The sequence below is a fragment of the Ursus americanus genome, chromosome 20 (assembly GCF_024610735.1).
Source record: "Ursus americanus isolate L20-20 chromosome 20, mUrsAme1.1.p, whole genome shotgun sequence".
Lineage (NCBI taxonomy): Eukaryota > Metazoa > Chordata > Mammalia > Carnivora > Ursidae > Ursus > Ursus americanus.
The window spans coordinates 33828036-33850990 of record NC_142146.1 but is presented as its reverse complement, the minus strand read 5'-3'; the positions used below and the strand labels follow the sequence as shown (position 1 = coordinate 33850990).

Here is a 22955-nt window from a genome sequence, read left to right as displayed (position 1 = left end):
TAGCATCATTAACAATAGCCAAGATATGGAAGCAATGTAAGTGTCCACTGATGGAAGAATGGATAAAACAATCATACATACACACAACATACAATGAAATATTATTCAGCCGTAAAAAAGAGAAGAAATCTTGCCATTTGTGACAACATGGGTGGGCCTTAAGGGCATTATACTAAATGAAACAAGTCAGACAGAGAATGACAAATTCTATACGATGTCACTTATATGCAGAAATCTTAAAGATCCAAACTCATAGAAACAGAGTAGAATGGTAGTTAACAGTAGAATGGGGAGTAGAGGAAATAGGAAGTTGTTGGTCAAAGGGTATAAACTTCCAGGTCTAAGATGAATGAGTTCTGGCTATCTTTTTTAAGATTTTATTTATTTATTTCAGAGAGAGTGAGAGAAGGAGCAGGGGGAAGGGCCAAGGGAGAGGGAGAAGCAGACTCCTTGCTGAGCAGGGAGCCCGACATGGGGCTCAATCCCGGGACTCTGGGATCATGACCTGAGCCAAAGACAGACACTTAACTGACTGAGCCACCCAAGCAAGCACCCTAAACTTCCAGCTATTTTATGTACAGCATGGTGGCTATAGTTGACAATGCTGTATTATATACTTGAAAGTTGTTAAAAGAGAAGATCTTCAATGTTCTCACAACAAAATAAAAAATAAAAAATTGTAATTATGAAGTTGATGGATGCTTTAACTAACCTTATTGCAGCAATCATTTTGCAATGTATATGCGTATCAAATCATCACATGGTACACATTGTACCTTAAACTTGCACAGTGTTATATGTCAGTCACATCTCAATAAACTAATAGTTAACATACAGTGCAATATTGGTTTCAGAAATAGAATTCAGGGATGCCTGGGTGGCTCAGTGAGTTAAGCGTCTGCCTTTGGCTCAGGTCATGATCCCAGGTTCCTGGGATTGAGTCCTGCAAGGGACTCCTTGCTCAGCAGGCAGACTGCTTCCCCCTTTGCCTGCCACTCTCCCTGCTTGTGCTCTCTCCAGCTCTGACAGGTGAATAAATAAAATCTTTCAAAAAAAGAAGAAAAAAATAGAATTCAGTGATACATCACTTACAATCTCAGTGCTCATCATAACAAGTGCCCTCCTTAATACCCATCCCCCATCTAGCCCTCCCCCCACCCACCTCCCTCCATCAATGCTGTTTATTCTCTACCTTTAAGAGTATCTTACAGTGGGGTGCCTGGGTGGCTCAATCAGTTGAGCATCCAACTCTTGGTTTTGGCTGTCCTCAGGATCTCAGGATTGTGAGATTGAGCCCCACATCGGGCTCTGCATTCATTAGTTTGCTTGACTCTCACCCTCGCCCCTCTACCCCTCCCCCTCCTCACATGCTCTCTTTCTCAAATAAATAAATCTTTATTTTTAAAAAGAAGAGTCTCTTATGGTTTGCTTCCCTCTCTCTCTCTCTTTTCCCCTTCCCATATATTCATCTGTTTTCTTAAATTCTACATGAGTGAAATCATATGGTATTTGTCTTTCTCTGATTGACTTATTTCACTTAGCATAATACACTCTAGCTCCATCCACGTCATTGCAAATGGCAAGGTTTCATTCTTTTTGATGGCTGAGTACACACACACACACACACACACACACCATCTTTATCCATTCATCAGTCAATGGACAATGGTCATTTGGGCTCTTTCCATAGTTTGGCCATTGTTGATAATGCTACAATAAACATTGGTGTGCATGTACCCCTTCAAATCTGTATTTGTGTATCCTCTGTAAGTACCTAGTAGTACAATTGCTACGTCATAGGGTAGTTCTTTTCTAACTTTCTGAGGAACTTCCACACTGTTTTCCATAGTGGCTGCACCAATTTGCATTCCCACCAACAGTGCAAGAGGGTTCCCTTTTCTCCACATCCTCACTAACACCTGCTGTTTCTTGTGTTGTTAATTTTAGCCATTCTGACAGGTGCGAGGTGGTATCTCATCATGTTTTTGATTTACATTTTCCTGACGATAAGTGATGTGAGTATCTTTGCGTGTGTCTGTTAGCCATCTGGATGTCTTCTTTGGAAAAGTGTCTATTCATGTCTTCTGCGCATTTCTTAACTGGGTTATTTTTTGGGTGTTGAGTTTGATAAGTTCTTTGTAGATTCTGGATACTAACCCTTTATCAGCTATGTTGTTTGCAAATATCTTCTCCTATTCCATAAGCTGCCTTTTGGTTTAGTCGTGTTTTGTTTTGTTTTTATCATTTCCTTTGCTGTGCAGATTTTTATCTTGATAAAGTCCCAATAGTTCATTTTTGCTTTTGTTTCCCTTGACTGTGGTGATGTATCTAGTAAGAAATTGCTATGGCCAAGATCAAAGAGGTTGCTGCTGGTGTTGTCCTCTAGGATTTTGATGGTTTCCTGTCTCACATTTAGGTCTTTCATCTATTTTGAATTTTTTTGTGTGTATGGTGTAAGCAAGTGGTCCAGTTTCATTCTTATGCGTGTTGCTGTCCAGTTTTCCCAACACCATTTGTTGAAAAGACTGGCTTTTTTCCACTGGATATTCTTTCCTGCTTTGTCAAAGATCAGTTGACCATATAGTCGCGGGTCCATTTTTGGGTTTTCTCTTCTGTTCCTCTGATCTATGTGTCTTTGTGCCACTACCACACTATCTTGATGACTACAGTGTTGTCATATAGCTTAAAGTCTGGAATCATAATGCCTCTAGATTTGCTTTTCTTTTTCCAGATTGCTTTGGCTATCCAGGGTCTTTTGTGGTTCCATACAAATTTGAGGATTGTTTGTTTTAGCTCTCTGAAAAATGCTGCTAATATTTTGATAGGAATTGCATTAAATGTGTAGATTGCTTTGGGTAGTATAGACATTTCGACAGTGTTTGTTCTTCCAATCTATGAGCATGGAATATTTTTCCATTTCTTTGTGTCCTCTTCAATCTCTTTCATAAGTGTTCTGTAGTTTTCAGAGTACACATCTTCTACCTCTTTGGTTAGATTTATTCCTAGGTTTTTGGTGTAATTGCAAATGGGTTGATCCCTTCATTTCTTTTTCTGTTGCTTCATAATTGGTGTATAGAAATGCAACAGATTCCTATACCTTGATTTTATATGCTGCGACTTTGCTGAATTCAGGTATTAGTTCCAGCAATTTTTTGGTGAAGTCTTTCGCATTTTCTACATAGAGTATCATGTCATCTGCCAATAGTAAAAATTTGACTTCTTCCTTGCTGATTTGGATGCCTTTTATTTCTCTTTGTTTTCTGATTGCTGAGGCTAAGACTTCCAGTACTATGTTAAATAGTTATGGTGAGAGTGGACAGCCATATCTTATTACTGACCATAGAGGAAAAGCTCTCAGTTTTTTCCCATTGAGGATGATATTAGCTGTGGGTCTTTCATATATGGCCTTTATGATGTTGAGGTATGTTCCATCTATCTCTATTTTGTTGAGGGTTTTTATCAAGAATGGATGCTGTATTTTATCAAATGCTTTTTCTGTATCTATTGAGAGGACCATATGGTTCTTACCCTTTCTTTTATTAATGTGGTGTATCACACTGATTGATTTGTGAATATTGAACCACTCTGCAACCCAGGAATAAATCCCACTTGATCATGGTGAATAATTCTTTTAATGTACTGTTGGATTCGATTTGCTAGTATCTTGTTGAGAATTTTTCATCTATGTTAATCAAGGATATTGGTCTATAATTCTCTTTTTTAGTGGGGTCTTTGTCTGGTTTTGGAAATCAAGGTAATGCTGGCCTCACAGAAGGAGTTTGGAAGTTTTCCTTCCATTTCTATTTTTTGAAAGAGCTTCAGAAGAATAGGTATTAACTCTTCTTTAAATGTCTGGTAGAAGTCCCCTGTGAAGCCATCTGGTGCCAGACTTTTGTTTGTTGGGAGATTTCTGGGTACTGATTCAATTTCTTTCCTGGTTATGGGTCTGTTCAAATTTTCTATTTCTTCCAGTTTTGGTTTTGGTAGTTTGTATGTTTCTAGGAATTTGTCTGTTTCTTCCAGATCAGCCAGTGTGATGGCATAAAATTTTTCATAATAGTCTAATTGTTTGTATTTCTGTGGTGTTGGTTGTGATCTCTCCTCTTTCATTTGTAATTTTATTTCTTTGGATCCTATTTTCTTTTTGATAAGTCTGGCTAGGGGGTTATCAATTTTATTAATTCTTTCAAAGAACCAGTTCTTAGTTTCATTGATCTGTTTTACTGGGTCTTTTGTTTCTATATCGTTTATGTCTGCTTTAATCTTTATTATTTCCCTTCTGCTGGCTTTAGGCTTTATTCGCTATTTCTCCTCTAGATCCTTTATGTTTAAGGTTAGGTTGTTTATTTGAGACTTTTCTTGCTTCTTGAGGTAGGCCTGTATTGCAATATACTCCTAGGATTGCCTTCAAGGTTTTGGACTGTCATGTTTTCATTTTCATTTGCTTCCATGTAGTTTTTTATTTCCTCTTTAATTTCCTGGTTATCTCATTCATTCTTTAATAGGATGTTCTTTAACCCCTATGTATTTGTGGTCTTTCCAAATTTTTTCTTGTGGTTGACTTCAAGTTTCATAGTATTGTGGTCTGAAAATATGCATGGTATGATCTCAATCTTTCTGTACTTGTTAAGGGCTGATTTGTGACCCAGTATGCGATCTATCCTGGAGAATGTTCCATGTGCATTTGAAAAGAATGTGTATTCTGCTGCTTTAGGATGAAATGCTCTGAATATATTAAGTCCATCTGATCCAGTGTGTCATTCAAAGCCATTGTTTCCTTACTGATTTTCTGCTTAGATGATCTGTCCATTGCTGTAAGTGGGGTATTAAAGTCCCCTACTATTATTGTATTATTATCAATGAGTTTATGCTTGTTATTAACTGATTTATATATTTGGATGCTCCCAGTTGGGGGCATAAATATTTACAATTGTTAGATCTTCTTGACAGATAGATACCTTAATTATGATATAATGCCCTTCTGCATCAACCCAGGGGATCCTCAGACCAGGTTACCTGCTCCCAGGTCTCTGCCTTCCTTCCCCACTGGAGCACCACCAAGACTGCCAGCAACCCTGGCAATGGTGCTAACCTTTGAAACTTAAAGGCATTAAATATGGAGAGAAACCAAAACACTCCAGATGTATTTAAGATGATTTGCTAATGGTTTGGATAGGGGTAAGGGACAGATAAGGTTTGAAATGACTCCTAGGTTTAGAGCTCAAGCAGCTGAGAAGATGACATTTATGAAGATTCAAGAAAACCTAAGGAGGAAGGGGTGGTAGGGAAGGATGTTAAAAATCCAGAGTTTAACTAAATTATACCTAGTAAGTCTGAGAGGCCAATTAGACATCTAAGTGGAAATGTCAAGCATGCATATCTGAGCCTGGTGTTCGAGGGAGAGGTCAGGGCTGGAGAGCCAACTAGGAAGTTATCAGTATATAGTGGTATCTAAGCTGTAAGACTGGATGAGGTCACGAAGAGAGAAAATGTCAAAAAGGAGAAAGGCAGGAACAAGGCCAGGGGCATTCCTACACTATCCTAGTAGAACTGGAGGAGCTAGTGAAGGAAAAGCAGAAAAGCTAGAAGTAAAACCAGGAAACCAGGAAAGGGTGGTATCATAGAAATGAATATAGGAACAAGTTAAATGAAAATAAAGGTAAATTAGATTTGGCAACATAGTCATTGGTGACCTTGACAAAAATAGTATATAATAGCAGAATAGAGGCAAAAGCCAGTGGAATGATGAATGAATGAACTTCTCTGTTTATTTGAAAGATTTCATGATTTAACTTAATTTTTATTTTTATTTTAACATTAACTCTTAGATGGGAAATAAGAAAATGGAGACAGCAGGAGTAGACAACTCAAGAAGTTTTGCTCAGAAAAGGAGCACAGATGGCGTTGTGACTACAGGGGAAACTGGTAGCAAGGAAAGTGTGGTGTTTGGTTTGCTCTGTTTCATTTCAAGATGGGAGATATTTGCGCATGTGCTTATAGGCCTTCAGGAATGATCCAGTATGGGACAGACTGAAGATACAGGAAGGAAGAAAAAGGATGGCTGCAGGAGCAGAGGCCCCAGGAAGATGAGAGGGGGAAAGGATTCTAGCACACATTGAAGGATGCTTCTTCCACCGTAACAAAATGACAGAGAATGTCAGTACAGAAACAGAGAGACTTGAATATTCAGCTCTGGAAAAACAAGAATGTTCCTGAAGGATGCAGTGAGGTCACTGACCAACCAAGGAAGAAGGAAAATGAGGCAGGAGGTTTGAGAAGGAAAACTAAGAATTTGTCACCACAGACCTCTCCTTTAAAAAAGAGAGAGAGAGAGAGATTTATTTTTAGAGAGAGAGAGCGCACAAGCAGGGGGAGAAACAGAGGGGGAGGGAGAGAGAGAATCTCAAGCAGACTCCCCAGTGAGCACAGAGCCCAACGTGGGGCTCTATCTCACAAACCCGAGATCATGACCTGAGCTGAAATCAAGAGTCCGACGCTTAGGGGCGCCTGGGTGGCACAGTGGTTAAGCGCCTGCCTTCGGCTCAGGGCATGATCCCGGCGTTATGGGATCGAGCCCCACATCAGGCTCTTCTGCTATGAGCCTGCTTCTTCCTCTCCCACTCCCCCTGCTTGTGTTCCCTCTCTCGCTGGCTGTCTCTATCTCTGTCGAATAAATAAATAAAATCTTTAAAAAAAAAAAAAAAGAGTCCAACGCTTAACCAACTAAGCCACCCAGGCACCCCATCCACAGACCACTCCTTTTAAAATTAAAAAAAAAAAAAAAAGGCTAAAGAAAATTCTCCAAAGAGAAAGGAAGTGATAAAAGAAGGAACCTTAGAACACCAAGAAAGAAGAAAGAACGTGACGGCTAAATTACGGGTAAATAAAACAGACTTCTCCACTGGAGTGGTCTAATTTATAACTGATAGTGAAGCAAAAATTATAGAATCATGTGGTTCTAATATAGATTCCTCTAATATAGAGGAAATGTTTAAGACAACTTTATATATATATTATAAGTGGGAGAGAGTAAAGGGACATAAAAAGAGGTAAGGTTTCTATACTTCCCTCAAACTGGTAAAATAACAACATCAATAGACTGCAATAAGTTATGTGTATATATAATGTAATATCTAGAGCAGCCACTAAAAAAATCTATACAAAAAGATACACTCAAAAACACCATACATAAATCAAAATGGAATTCTAAAAAAATGTTCAAGCAACACATAGGAAAGCAGGAAAAAGAAAACAGAATAAAGAGGAAACAAAAAATAAAATGGCAGGCTTAGTAACATATCAATATTTACATATCAGTTGTTACATTAAATGTAAATGACTTTAATGTACTAATTAAAAGACTAAGATTGGCAGAGTGGGCTTAAAAATCTGACCTGACTATATGCTATCTACAAGAAACTCACTGCAAATGTAATGATATTGGCAGGTTGAAAGTAAAATAAAAGAAAGCTATATATCATGCAAATAGTAATGAAGGAAAGCAGAAGTAGACTTCAGGGCAAAGAAAATTACCAGAAATGGGGAAGGACATTATATAAGGATAAAAGGGCCCATCCACCAAGAAGACAGCAATTCTAAACATGTATACCCAGAACAGAAGTGCTGCAAGGTATGTAAGACAAAAACTGAAAAGAGAAAGAGACAAATCTTCAATTATAGTTGGAGACTTTAACACCCCTCTCTCAGCAATTTATAGAGCTAGACAGAAAATAAGATACAAAAGAACTCAACAATACATTCAACCAACAAGATCTAATCAATATTTATGGAACACTCTAACCAATAATGGCAGAATACACATTTTTTTCAAGGGCTCATGGAATATATACCAAGAAAGATCATGTCGTGGGCTATAAAATAAACCTCAAAACTTTAAAAGAATTAATATCTTACAAGTGTACTCTACAACCACAATGGAATCAAACTAAAGTTCAATAACAGAAAGATAAAGGAAAAATCTTAAAATACTTGGAAACTAAATAACATATTTCCAAATAATCCTTAGGTCAAAGAGGAAATTTCAAGAAAAAATAAAAAAGTTAATTGGACTGAATGAAAATAAAAACACAAACTATCAAAATCAATGGGGCACAGCTAGAACAGTATTTAGAGGAAACTTTATAGTGCTAAGAGTAACAACCTAAAATCAGTAACCTAGGCTCCCAACCCAAGAACCAAAACAAGAAAAGCAAAATAATTCCAAAGAAAGTGGAACGAAGGACATAATAAAGATAAGAGCAGAAATCAATGACGCTGAAATCAGTAAAACATTAAAGAAAAATCTATGAAACAAACAGCTGTTTCTTTGAGTAGATGGATAAAATTGATAAACTTCTAACAAGACTGAGAAGGAAAAAAAAGAGAATACACAAGCTACCAATATCAGGAATTAAATAGCGGATATCATTATAGACCATGCAAACATCAAAAGAAAAGTAAAGCAACACCATGAACAACTCTACACACATACATAATAATAGACGAAATGGCACACTTTCTCAAGAAACACAAATTACCACAATTCACCCAACACAAGTAATTTGAATAACCTTGTAATTGTTGAGAAAATTGAATTCATAATTTTAAAACTATTTTAAAAAAAGAAACATCCAGGCCCAGAGGGTTTCACTGGAGAATCCTACCAAATGTTTACAGAAGAATTAACACCAATTGTACACAATCTCTTCTAGAAAATAGGATACACTTTCTAATTTGTTTTATGAAGCTAGTATTACCCTAATGCCAAATCCATACAAAAACAATACAAAAAAATAAAACTAACAACCTATATCCCTTATGAGAACAGATGCAAAAACCCTTAACATAATATTAGCAAATAGAATTCAACAGTCTAGTAAAATATTGATACATCATGATTAAGTGGGATTTTTTTCCAGGGATGCAAAGCTGGTTCGATATTCAAAAATCTATGTAATCCACCACATTAGCAGGTTAAAGAAGGTAAATCATATGATCAATCAGTGCAGAAAAAGCATTGGACAATATCTAATACCCATTCATGATTTTTTTTTAATCTCAGAAAACTAAGAATAGAGAAAAATATCTTCAAATTGATAAAGGTCATATTCAAAACAAACTATAGCTAACATCACATTTACTGGGAAAAAATTGAATGTATTCCCCCTCAGATCAGTAATGAGATGAGGATGTCTGCTCTCACCACTCTTATTCAACATAATGCTGTAAGTTCTAACCAGTGCAATAAGGCAGGAAAAGGCATACCTATCAAAAGGGAAGAAATAAAACTATCCCTATTTGCAGGTTACATGATTACCTACATAGAAAAACACAAGGAATTAAAAAAGAAGAAGAAGAAAGAAAAAACCCTCTAAGAACTAATAGGTGAATTCAACGTCATAGGAAAATCACAGAAAAATCTGAAAAATCACAATTGTGGTTCTATATACTAAAAATAAACACATGGACACCAAATTTAAAAATACAATACCATTTAAAATCTCTCAAAAAAATTAAATGCTTAGGTATAAATCTAATGAAACATACGGGATTTATATACTTAAAAATACACAATACTAAATAAGAGAAATCAAAGAAGTCTAAATAAATGGAGAGGCATTATTTATGGATTGGAAGACTCAATCCATAATCCATTGGTAAAGATGTCAACTCTCCCAAGGTTGATATATGGTTTAATGTAATTCCTACCAAAATCCCAGCAATATTTTTTGCAGATATAAACCAGATTATAAAATTTACATAGAAAAGCAAAAGAACTAGAATTATTAGAACTATTTTTGAAAAAGGAAGAAATTGGGAGGAATCAGTCTACCCAATTTCAAGACTATTATATAGCTACAATAATCAAGACCATGTACTCTTCTACAGAAAGAGATTTAGTGGCATTGTCCTAGATAGGGTGGAGGAAAGAAGAAAGATCACACACACGATATTCTACTTGACCTTGGCCAAAAGTCTGAAATGTTCTAAATGCAGAATCCTTGGAGGTGTTTCAACAGTGATATATATTCAGTGAGTCTATATAACATTGTGTACCTGAATGAAAAACAAAGCATCAAGTCTCTCATTCGTCTTTGAAACTGAAGGACAAATATCTGAATTTTTCATTTGCTCTTAAATTGTTCATTAAGTTTGCTTTAAGGAAAAAAAAAAAAAAGCATGAAATTCCATAGAAAGAAAGAGCTAGTTGTTCTGCAAATATCCAGATGGATGAGTGTGCTGATTTCAATACAGAAGACAAATATAAATGTACGTTGTGGGGAATTAGAAACTTTGATTAGATTTACTGCATGTAAATTAGATTTCTACCTCTAATAAGATAGTAAGGCACATATTAAGGGAAAAACTGTAAAGAAATTACACTGGTTATATTTTATAGGGTATTTTTTCTAACAACACTGACAAAGATTTGCAGCTAAAGAAAATGCAAAAGTGCATTTATGTTACGTCACTACAAGTCTGAAGGTGAAAAGAGCTGATGGAAGGCCAGTCTGTCTGTCCTTGGTGGTTATAAGAAACTAGAATGAACTGAAGTATGCCTGTGGAGGTTGACGAATCAGAACCACACCCAAGTCCGTTAACCTATCCCAGACTATTCCCTGGAAGAGGAATCAGAATCACCTGCTCCAAATCTAAGGAACATGGCACCCAACAGCTTGTCAGTGCCCAAAACCCCTCACTGTTCCTCAGGAGAGTTTTCTCAGGCTCGCCCACTCCTGAGACTTTCAAATCACCTAGGGCCTGTGACCCAGCAGGTCACCTGCCTGCGCTCTAAAATCCTGGAGCTTCTGGAGGAGACACCCAGACCCCAGCAAAGATTTTCCCTCGGGCTCCTCAGCAGCCAGGGAGCATGAGCCTGAGTCTGTGATTAGAGTCCTCCTCAGGAGCAACAGGGGTTTTTTATGGAAAAAGGGAATCAATGGCTGGGATCTCAGCTTTCAGCACCTTCTCCTGACACTGGCCATGACTCAGACATATCAGACCAAAGTTTACCTAATGCCTCAGCGGACTCCTCGGGCAGCAGCCAAGGGACAGTGCAACAGCCTGGACCCCACAGGAATCGAGCAGCTCCAGATCTGCCTACAACAGACACGGGGTATGATTTCCAGCCCCAGGACGTTCTAGCATCAGGCAGCTGGAAAGGCCCCTGGCCCCTGCCCCTCACCTCCATGTGAGCCCCAGGAACTACCCAGACCTCTCAGGTCCAGGGAGTTCCCTCAGTTTGAACCTCAGAGGTACCCAGCATGTGCACAGATGCTGCCTCCCAACCCTCCCTCACATGTTCAATGGAACTCTCATTACGATTGTCCCGGAGGTCCCTATCACCAGGTGCCATGTGGCCACAACCACCCTCAAGCAGCCTACCAGCAAGTGGCCCAGCTGACTGCGCAAGGGCAGCTCCTACCTGGAGCCAAGCATGGTATGCTAGCATACCTAGCATGAGGGGCTTACACCCTGTGCAGAAGGTCATCCTGAACTACACGAGCCCCTGGGACCAAGATGAGAGGCCCGGACAAAGAGGCCACTCCTCCCCAGGGTTCTCGAGGAACCTACTGTATAACCAGCCACCTAATCGAGCTGGAGTTCCTGAGGAATCCTTGGAGTGTCCTGCAGAGTTGGGACCACCAAGTCCCCAGGCTCTATCCCCAGCTGCTGTCCCTAGACCCCTAGTAAACTTCCAACCAGAGGAACTCTGAAAACTAGCAATTTGCCAGATTTATGGAAAGTCTTCATCACTTATTCTATGGACGCAGCCATGGAGCTGGTGAAACTCGTGAACTTTTTGTTGGCAAATGGCTTCCAAACTGCAGTTGACATACTTAAGGCTAGCATCTGAGGCACTGATATCATTAAGTGCCTGGAACTCTACCTTAGAGATAAGACAGTGATGATAATTGTAGCAATCAGCCCCAAATGCAAACAGGATGTGGAAGGAGCAGAGTAGCAGCCAGGCGAGGATGAGCATGGCTTACATACTAAGTACATTCATCGAATGATGCAGATTGAGTTCATAAAACAACACAGCATGAATTTCAGATTCATCCCTGTGCTCTTCCCAAATGCTAAGAAGGAGAATGTGCCCACCCGGCTTCAGAACACTCACGTCTACAGCTGACCCAAGAAGAACAACATCCTGAGGCGGCTGCTCAGAGAGGAAGAGTACACGGCCCCTCCCCAGGGGCGTCTGCCCTCCCTTCATGTGGTGCCCCTGTGACCCCCTCCGTCCCCAGGCCCCTGGGGCCCTGCCACATGTGGGGTCCTGTTCCGACACGCACTCTTCCAGCAGTGACTGTCCGTTTGCAGTCCCCGCTCAGAGGGCTCCTCCCCACAGAAGACCTGTCCTGCAGAGCTCTCTTCCTGCAGAGACCTTCACAGACCCTGTCTTTCAAACAGAGGCCTTAGCGGCTCTGTACTCCCTACTTCCGACACCCTCAGCATGTTGCTCCGAACAGTCTCAGGTGTCTGATGTGGGGCCTCTCCCTGCTTAGCAAGTAGGTAATATACATGATGTTGCAATAAATGTGAAAGACCACAAACACCCTCCTGTTACTTAAAGCTACTTTTAGGAGTTAGCTTGGTGTCCTCAGACCAAGCTGATTCATGTACAAATAAAAAAACGTTTACTCTTTTGTTTAAAAAAAAAAAAAGCTTATAGAAATGTGTCTTTCAAAAATAGCCATCATCTTCCTAAACACAAGCATGATTGAATAAACCTAGTGACAGTCTGGCCTCCCTATTGCAGTGTTATACAAAGACCGTAAGTATGGGGAAGGCCGAGAAATGGGTCACCTGCTCGTGCAGATTGCTGTGGACATGCTAAACAAGCCATCAAAGTAATCAGTAGCACCTGGGTTTGGTAACGCTCAGACTGCTGGGCTCCACCTGCAGAGTATCTGATTCCTAGGTCTGGAGTAGAGCCTGAGAGTCTGCATTTCTAACAAGTTCCCAGATGCTGCTGGCCAAGGGACCACACTTGCAGAGCCACTATTTAGAGGAATTTACACACCTGTATGGCACTTAGGGAAATTATAACAAGAAAAAGTTTCTCTGGAGATGTGCTGGTATGCTTCCCTTTATCAGATACAATGTGTTTCCCTTTCTTCTAGGAATCCCAGAATGATATTTTTAAGATCAATTATATTAAAATATCAATTGAAGTTTGAGGTACATCTATATTCCTGTCCCTCAGTGGCTTCTCTTTTTATTGAAAAATACTTCTGTTTCTTTTAAAAGGAACACAGGGTAGAACGAATGAATGAAAATGAATGAACGAACTCTCATTGCACTTTATTTCTGGGCTGGAAAAATATGACTTGGAAGTCAGCAGTACTCAACTATAAGCCTTAAAATTTGACATTACCTTCATAAAACTCCAGCTGCCAAGCAACTATTCCCCTCTGATAAGCTAGAGGAAGGGCCAATGAAAGTAGTTCCGGGCGTCCACGTGGGCTTTGATTTGGAGCCGGTTCAGCCTGCCAATCCCACACAGCTGGCTTGCAAGGATGAGGCAGACGGTGCATTAAGGCATAGACAGCATAGCTCTGGACCAGTACTTAGCTCGTGAGCCACAGAGCCAGGTACCCACTGACTGCGTCTTATTGCTCTGGCTGCTGCAAGATTCTATTCAAAACCAGCTTTTGAATTCTCCATTGAGACATTTTCTCTGGGCCTAGTCTACTGCAGACAGCCACAGCAAGAACAGCCTCGAGGGAGAGTCAAGCAAGCCCGTCAGTCATTCCCCAGGAACCAGTCACAGCTTTGGCAAGGATCCTACCACCTGCCAGGGACTTCATCAACCTCTGTTCCCAGATTCATGGTCCCTTCAGCAACACCACTTTTCCTCATGTTCACACAAAACACATGTGCACACAAATGCATATACACACAGACATAAACGCTCTTTCTAGGGATGCTTTCCAAACTGCTAGGCATAAGGTTTTAGAATGTCATTTATAACAGGAGTTGATAACCACATGCACAAACTAATTTGGAAAATAAAAAGACTGAATTCTGACATATGTTTTCTCTAATCATAATCAGGCTATTCTGGCTAATTATTAACTTGCTATCAGCTGAATTCAACCTTTAGTTTTCAAAGTGTTCCTTGTCAACTGATTTTAACCAGGTTTTTCTTTACCTGGAGTTGGCTGGGTGTAGACTCAGGCAGAGCAGCCAAACCGACAGGGGAAGGGATCGGGTGTGTGTTACCTGAAGGCAGGAGGATCTTGGAATAGTCCAGGCTCCTGATAACAACAGCTAATCATTAGTCAGCACCTCCCATGTGCCCGGTATTTTCGCTTGCATTTAACCCTTACCAACAGCACTCCAAGATGTCTATCACCATCCCCAACTACAGGTTCTGAAGCAGAGGGACTAAATGACAGAACCAGATTCAACCCTTTCAACTCCAGAAATCACCCTTCTGTTACACATGGCTGGTTTCCTTCCAAGCTCATCACAAACCTCATTTTCTCAGGGTCCTATGACCTTCTAATCATGGTGCCGCCAACTACATCAAATTCCAAAGCTATTTTGAAAGATTAAAAAAAAAGTAATGAAAACAGATTACGTGTATATTGGCTTCTGAACTAATTCTTACTAAAATTAAAAGATGCATTTGTGTCCAGATAATGCTGTGTTTTGTTTTTTCCTTCTTACCTCGGCTCCTCATCTCCTAGCGGCTAGAACTTATGAAGGCATTTAAATGCACAAGTACATACTCATGAGGACACACCGACAGACTGCTAAATTTGCCTGTCTAGCATCTACCCTCAATTTTATCCTTGAACAGGGCCAGTCCTACCAATCCACTAAGTATTAACAGCCATGGGGATTTGTTCAGGGACAGGTTCCTAATTCAAGTTGGCCTAATACTCATTCCCAGGATTTTTTCCAAAGCAACCAAGAAGACACTCTATGTCCACAGGCTATAAACCTAGAGAGGAGCCTGCCTTAAGAACATGTGGAGAAGGATAGTGCAAAGACATGGAGAGACAGCCCTGATGACATTGTCCAAGGCCCTGAAGCCATCATGCCTCACACTAACTATCCCTGGGCTTTTCCATTACATGAGATGACACAATGCTATTTGGTCTTAAACCAAACAGATGGTTTTCCGTCACTTACAATTGAATGAACCCTGATGGGGCGTTTATTTATAAGCCCCAGGTCTTAGCAGACAGCACCCACCACCGGGGTCTGGTCCCTGCTTCCCTGTGTGTTTGCTTTAGTTGGGTTCTTTCAGTTCAAAGAATTCAAACAGGTTTGAGTCAGAGGAGGAACACTGTAAGGCTATCTGTGGAGTGCTGAGGAGGAGGAAAGGACCTGAACTCCGGGAACAAAGATTCTGGTCAGTTTCAACCCATGGGAAAAGAGGAACTGTAGAAGTGAGTGATTTCCACTTTGCTGCTCTGCCCTAAGAGGAGTCAGTTATTGTCAGGTATCTTCTTTCGCTGGGGTTTGTCTGCTGAAGTCACCCCACTGCTTATTCTTTCAGCCTGCCATTTCTTTGCCTTGAGTCCCTGCTCCCCATAACTTTGGCCACAATCCCTCCTGACTACCAGTTTTCCTGAAGGCTTCTCTTCACAGACACTTAAACTTCAACTCTAGCCCCTCAAAGCCTCTTCTCTTGGCATTTCCTAGGCCACAATCCTGAAAAAGAGAAAATCGGATTGACCCAGCTCCTCTTTAGGTGCAGGGCAACCTCGTAGGCTGCTGACCAGCCTACAAAGTGGCTGCCCTTTTGGGTCAGTAAGCACTTCTAATTCAATCAGCTTTGGACAGGGGTAAAATCTGTTGCCTTTTTTTTTTTTTTTGAAAGATTTTATTTATTTATTTATTTATTTATTTATTTATTTATTTGAGAGAGAGAGAGAGAGAGAAAGAGAGAGCAGCAGGCAGAGGGAGAAACAGGCTTTCTGCTGAGCAGAGAGCCCCATGTGGGCTGGATCCCAGGACCCTGGGATCATGAACTGAGCTGAAGGCAGACACTTAACCAACTGAGCCACCCACGTGCCCCTGTTGCTTTTCTTATTAAAAGGAACTGTGAGCAAGATAAGTACCATGACTGACTTCCCTAAGGTACCCTCTCCTCCCCCAACTCTGCCAATGTGTGCTTTTCTTTCTACCTACAATACCTTTTCTTCCCTCTCCCTATTCTGGTGAAAAAGTCATCTCGTGCCCTTCAACAGACGAATAGATAAAGAAAATGTGGTCCATATATACAATGGAATATTACTCAGCCATCAGAAAGAACGACTACCCAACATTTGCAGCAACATGGACGGGACTGGAGGAGATTATGCTAAGTGAAATAAGTCAAGCAGAGAAAGACAATCATCATATGGTTTCACTCATTTGTGGAACATAAGGAATAGCAGGGAGATCGGTAGGAGAAGGAAGGGAATAATGAAGGGGGGGTAAACAGAAGGGGGAATGAACCACAAGAGACTATCGACTCTGGGAAACAAACTGAGGGTTTCAGAGGGGAGGGGGTGGGGGGATGGGCTAGCCCGGTGATGGGTATTAAAGAGGGCACGTATTGCATGGAGCACTGGGTGTTATATGCAAACAATGAATCATGGAACACTACATCAAAAACTAATAATGTACTGTATGGTGACTAACTTAATAAAAAATTTAAAAAAAAATTGGGAGAAAGGAAAAAAAAAAAAGGTCATCTCAATCACCCCTTCCAAGAAGACGCCGTGTTAGGTTCTCCCTGCACAATGCTACTTCCATCATAGTACCAATCGTGTGCTAATGTCATTGTACAGATAACAGGATAATGATTTAACATTGTAATTTTGATATCATTTTCTCTAGGATTACCTGATATCTCAAGGCTCCCCTCTCTTTGAGGAGCTAGACTTTGGGAACATAGGAAAACATAAATAATGTATTCTTGGCTTTTGTGCTTCAAAAATCCATTTAAGGCTCATAAATCTGGGTTTCATATACTGAGAAAGAAAAAAGCAACCCCTGACATTTGGGAGCTGGCTTAATACTATCAGCCGGGCCTTGGTTTTGCTAGGAGCTGGCCCAGCATCCACAGATAGGTCTGGGTAGTCTCCTGTAAATCATAAAAAGTTTCACAGAAGGTTAGTATGAGACAAGGCTACTATGAAACCATAATGGATCAAGACAAAAACAAGACTAGTCCATAAGCATGTCTGGACACAGTCAAAACACAAACCTTTCCAAGCCACAAAAATACACAACTTCCCCCTCCCCCAGATAATATGAATAACTACTGCTTCTTTACCAATTATAGCTTTAGCTTCTGTCTAATCTTCCCTCCTGCTAGATAAAATGTATTAAGATACCCAATCATAGAATTACCCTACTTCCTGACAGCATCCAATCCAGAGCAAAACCCCATTTTCCTAAACCCTTTCAAAATCTCTTAACAGAAGCCCAAATTCTATATTAAGTCCTTTCTAACACCCTCTTACAAACAACACCTTGATTCTTTATGGTATGTGTTCTCCCTCACTTCACCAAATAATAAGCCAAATTTGTTCTACTACAAGTATGTTCCTGCTGGTCTTGGCTGGAGGGCACTGACATTCTAAGCTCTGAAGAAGTCAAGTCATAGTTTATGCCATAAATTAAAAGATTTGAAAGAATGTATGTGGTCAAAGATAATTCAAAGACAGTTTTTTCCCAATCCCCACTCATAGTAGACTACATTAATATTCTATAATCTGGGGACCTGAGTCAAAGGGGAGAGAAGATCAAAGGAAAACACACTATCATGCTACTGAAAAATAAGTAAACTCTATGAGAATGTTGAGACATCAAAAACCAGTACTGCAATCACTAAGTAGGAAGGGAGAAACGTGGATCCTGGTGGGTCCTTGAGAGGGATACCCATGCCATTCGCTCTCCCACCTCTCCCCACCTACCTCCACCAACCCCCCTACACACCAAGCCAAGTCTTTTGGAGGCAGTGTGCATAACAGAATTGCCAGACCAATCCAGAGATCCAAGAGTAAGAAGGAGCTATGCTCAGTTCCCAGGTAAAATCCAGTAACTGGAAAAAAATATGGAATTTCCCAAAGCTCAGCATCAGGGCTCTCTGAACCCAGCCATTTAGGGATTTTTATGTAGATTACATTATATAGGTGACTGATAAAATTATTGACCATTAGTGATTGAACTCAATCACCAGCCTAGAGGTCTAGGTACAACAGTGAACCTGAAAATTCCAAGCTTCTAATCAAAGTTTGGTCTTTCCTGACAGATATGGAATTTTTAATCACAGATATCCCTAGGCCCACCATAGGATGGGAGCAGCCCCCATCCTAAAAGATATCTAAGGACCTGCCAACAGTTGCATTATTAGCCTAAATTCAGGTGTAGTTGAAAAGGGCTTATTGCAATTAACAAAAGATGCTCCTATCACTTTTATCTCTCAGGAAATTCCAAGGAGCACTGTGCCAAGAACCAGGGACAAAGATAAAATATATATTTTTTATTATACCATACCAGCACAGCACATGGAACAGCCAACTGTCTGCAGATAACCAAGACTATTGTGAGAACAGCTAAGACCCAGATTTGAAAAGGTCTTGTGGTTAGGATAAAGAATTACAGCTGCCATCTACGTGGACCAGCCCTTACGGACCAGATAGAAATGAGATGAGATGCTCAGCAGTTGCAGGGTGGAAGATAATATTATTTTCTCCCCAGCCTAGGCATTCTGATGCCCCCCAGAACTCAATTCAACCCCATGGAAGGAGACAGGCCAGGAAATCCTGAAGTGACCAAGATTACTTACATTGACCAAAATAAAGTGTTATTTGCTGTTAGAATAAAAGTTCAAAATAGAAATTAAGTTCTGTTCTGAAAAAATTAAAACAGTTTCACCTCTGGGCACCTGAGCGTGTTAATGAGATCAACTCACTACTTTATTATCACTGCTCCCTCACCAAACTCTAAGTCCTTGGAACATTAGAACCCCATATTATTTGTAATGAACCACCAGTACCTATCACAGGCAGGGTTTGCATTTGCCCTGGATCAGCCATTAACCAGCTGTATACTCTTAGGAAAACTGTTTAATTGCTTTGAGATCCCATTTCCTCACCTTAAAATTAGGGGAATCTACTGGCAAAAATAAAGCACATGTTTTCACCAATTATAGCAAAGACCAGTATTACATTGATAATAAGTATGAATTGTAGAATATTTTAAGAAAATGTGTTTTTCTATTTTATAGCTATATACTAATCAGAACTGGGTTAACTAGATTCAACTACTCCTTTAATCCAAGGGATTCAGAGTAGTCCTTAGGGAACCTAATTTAATGACTAGATAAGGCAAATTTGTAATTAGCGTATCAACTGCTTATATGGAATTAAGTCTTTCCAAAGTGCTTGAAGGTACTCGAAACAGTTTATCTTAAGTAGACCAACTGTTCCCAAACCTGGCTCATCATCAGAATCATATATGGAACTTTTTAATCACAGATATCCCTGGGCCCACCATGGAGATTTTGATTTCTGTGGGTCCTGGTGGGTTCTGGAATCTTCACATTTAAAAAGTTTCCCAGGAAATTCCAGTGATCAGCCAGGCATAAGAATTACTGTTTAAAAAAAAAATTGACTAGACAATGGAAACTCCAACCATATTTGAATTAGTATAGATTTCATATTAATTTCTTTTTTATTTTATATTAGAACATGTTTCTTTTTTTCATTTTTTCAATTGGTACACTATTAGTGAATGCTATGTCTGGGAGTTGTTTCAAAATAAGTTGGAGAGTTGAGAAATGGGCTGGGGGGATAGATAAACTGAAACAATATGGGCCATGAGTTGATAATTATTGAAACTGGGGCATAATACAGGTATTTTATTTTGTTTTTATTCTACTTTTGTATATATTTGGAACATTCCATGACAAAAAGTTTTTACAAATAAAACTGAGGTATAGGAATGAGTAAAGCCTCCTGCTTCCCTTCTCATAATCTCATTCCCCAACAGTAACTATTATAAGCTGCTGTGTATCCTTCTAGATATTTTTGGTGTGTGCTCTATATGAATCTCCATTTTTAAAATTCCTCTTATATGCCAACCTCATGCCAGATGTTGTAATGAAACCGGTCTGGGAGATGTGCCTGGAAACTTTGCACAGGGAAATCACTGCAATCCCCTCACCAGCCTTCCTCCTATTTCTCTCGCTCCCACCATCTCCTGCTTCTCCCATGGCAAAGAGAGCGGCCCTTTAAATCCCAATCCACCTGCCTGGAAGCAATTACTGCTTTTTTTTTCACAGCCCACAGAACTGTATCTTCTCTAATTCTCCCCTCCTTGGGACCTATAAGATGGATGGATGGATGGATGGATGGATGGATGGATGGATGGATGGATAGGTAGACAGACAGACAGATAGAGTGAAATGAGAGAGAAAGAAGCTTCCAAATACTTGGATCATTACCTGAAATTCTCCTTTACAATCCAGACATATTTTGGCTCCACGTATTCACAGGCAGAGAAACATACAATTCTATGTGCACATCCTAGCATGAGTGTACATACATACACACACACACACACACACATACACAAACACACATATAAATTTCTTTTGACCCTATCGTGTACATACTTTGAAAAGTTTGTTAGAAGAACCAGCCTGGTAATAATTCACTGCACCTCATGTATAATAAGCAGAAATGCACCGGCCTTTATGATGAATTGCCAGGGTAACACAGGGACATCTTGTTTGCATTTCAATGCACCAAGTGTCAGATTCTTATTTCATTACTCGCCGGCACATTAGTGGACGGTTTTTAATTTCTTTTTTTTTTTTTTTTTTCCCTTTAGCAAAGCTCCGTGGAGACCTCTCGCTTTTGCCACTTGCATCAGGAGCAAGTTTGCATTATTTTTAAATGCTATAGTGTCTGGGTCTCACTCGAAATGTTGCTGAATTAACAAAATAAATAACAGCATACTACCAGCAGTTCTATCTGGCTTTCTTTTTAACACAAAATTTCTCATGCTTTTATTGAACTCATTCTATAAAAGGGGATTGGAAGATTTGTGGCATCGTCTTTGTATTTGAAAGTGGAAGGTATTGTTTTTAGTAATATTTCATTTTTTTTTACTTTTACCCAGGTCCACACTGTTCCTTATATGAAACAACCTGAGAAGCTACAAGAAGCTATTCTCAGAAAAAAATGTGGTTCTGAATTACCTTGTAATCTGCTGGGAGCTGCTGGCTGCTCAGACCCACCATGAAGTCCCCTGACCTGCCCCACACTCGGATGCCATATAGACTGAGGCAGTTTTGTTTTGTTTTGTTTTCCAAAATTCTCCAAAAAATGTGAAGTGAATTTTCTTCCTAATATTTTCCCATGTACATAATGAGACTTAATGGAATGTTCTTTAGAGCAGTGATTTTCAAGCTTTAGGGGCATCAGAGTCACCTGGAGGGCTGTTAAACTACACTTGGTTGGGCCCCAGCCCCAGAGTTTCTGATTCAGTAAGGTCTGGGATAAAGTCTGAGAATTTGCATTTCTAACAAGATCCCGGTTGATGCTGATGCTACTGATCAGGAAATACACTTTGAGAACCACTCTAAGGTTAAAAGCCCAGCTCTATCATTGACCTTCTGAGTGGTCTTGGGAAAGTTACTTCACCTCTCTGAGATTTAAGAGTCCTCACCAATAAAATGGAGATGGTAATGGCACTTTCCTCTAAAGCAACTGTTAGAGAAAATGAACCAATAAATACAAAAAAGCACCAAGAACAATGCCAGGCACATAATAAGTCCTCAAACAATATGAATTATTTTCCCTTCCTCTTCTTCTCCTCATGGAAGGGAAATGAGAGGTCCTATAGTCCAATTCTCCACACAGTGCAGGAGTCCCTCCCCCAACTGGCCTGCTATAATCACTCAGATCGTATCTGGTCACCTGAAAGGATCTTCTGTGGGGATATAGGGATCTCCCTACTTCAGGGAAACCCTCTGCTTTGTGGCCAGCTCTCATTAGCAGAGTTATGCTAAAAGGTGAAATCTATCTCTCTGAAATTACATGCTCCTACCCTCCTGAATCACAGAGAATAAATCTTGCCTATAATCTTGAAATTTTTAATTCAGGACATCCTACGAGTTTATCAATCCAATAAGTAGGCTTCAAACAGGAGCAGATCCTAAACTACTTGGTACACTGTGTTGTGTTTATTAGTGACTTCAATGATGGGTTCATTCGCATATTCATTCTCCCACTAGGCAAAGTATGTGAGGGGAGCTCTGCTAAAGAAAAGCCTGGCAAAATGGACGGAAGCTGGACTGTGCCACTCAGGTAGGCCAGACTAAGAGGTCTAAGCTTTATTCTTGGGTGGTGGGAAGCCCATGACTAGTTTCAAACCAGAGACAGAAATAGTCAGATTTGTATTTTATAAGATCACACTGATAAGAGTTTGAAGAATATATATTTTGTGGTGAGACTGGAGCTGAGAAGACTAGTTAGAAGGTTATAGAGAAGAATGAACAAGAGAAACGTCAAAATGATAGAAAGAACAGGACTTGGTCATCAGTTGCATGTGGAGGATAGAGGAAAGGGGATGTCTGGGATGATGTCCGAGGCCCTGCCAGCTGAACAAAGGGTTGACATTTACTGATAAAGGTAATAAAGAGTATCAGGTTTTCTAGGAAATATCCAGTCCAATTTGGTACATGTTAATTTTGAAATACTTCTAGAACATCCCGCAGGCAGCTGAATACATAGGTCTGAAATCTCAGGAGTACAATATGACCTGTAGATGTAGATGTGGGAGTCTAGGATTTATACATTATAGCTATTATAGAAGTAATTATAGAATTCTAAATACAGATACTAATTCTATAATTACAGGAATGAAAAAATACACTCAGGGTCAGAGAGGAAAGAAGAGGACCAGGACATAATTTTGGGGAACGGCAACAT

At 39.9% G+C, this 22955-nt stretch overlaps 1 pseudogene; it reads left to right on the top strand.

Moving 5' to 3' along the window:
* The first annotated feature begins 10540 nt into the window (after positions 1-10540).
* On the top strand, positions 10541-12235 carry LOC123788464 (E3 ubiquitin ligase TRAF3IP2 pseudogene; annotated as a pseudogene).
* The last annotated feature ends 10720 nt before the right edge of the window (positions 12236-22955 follow it).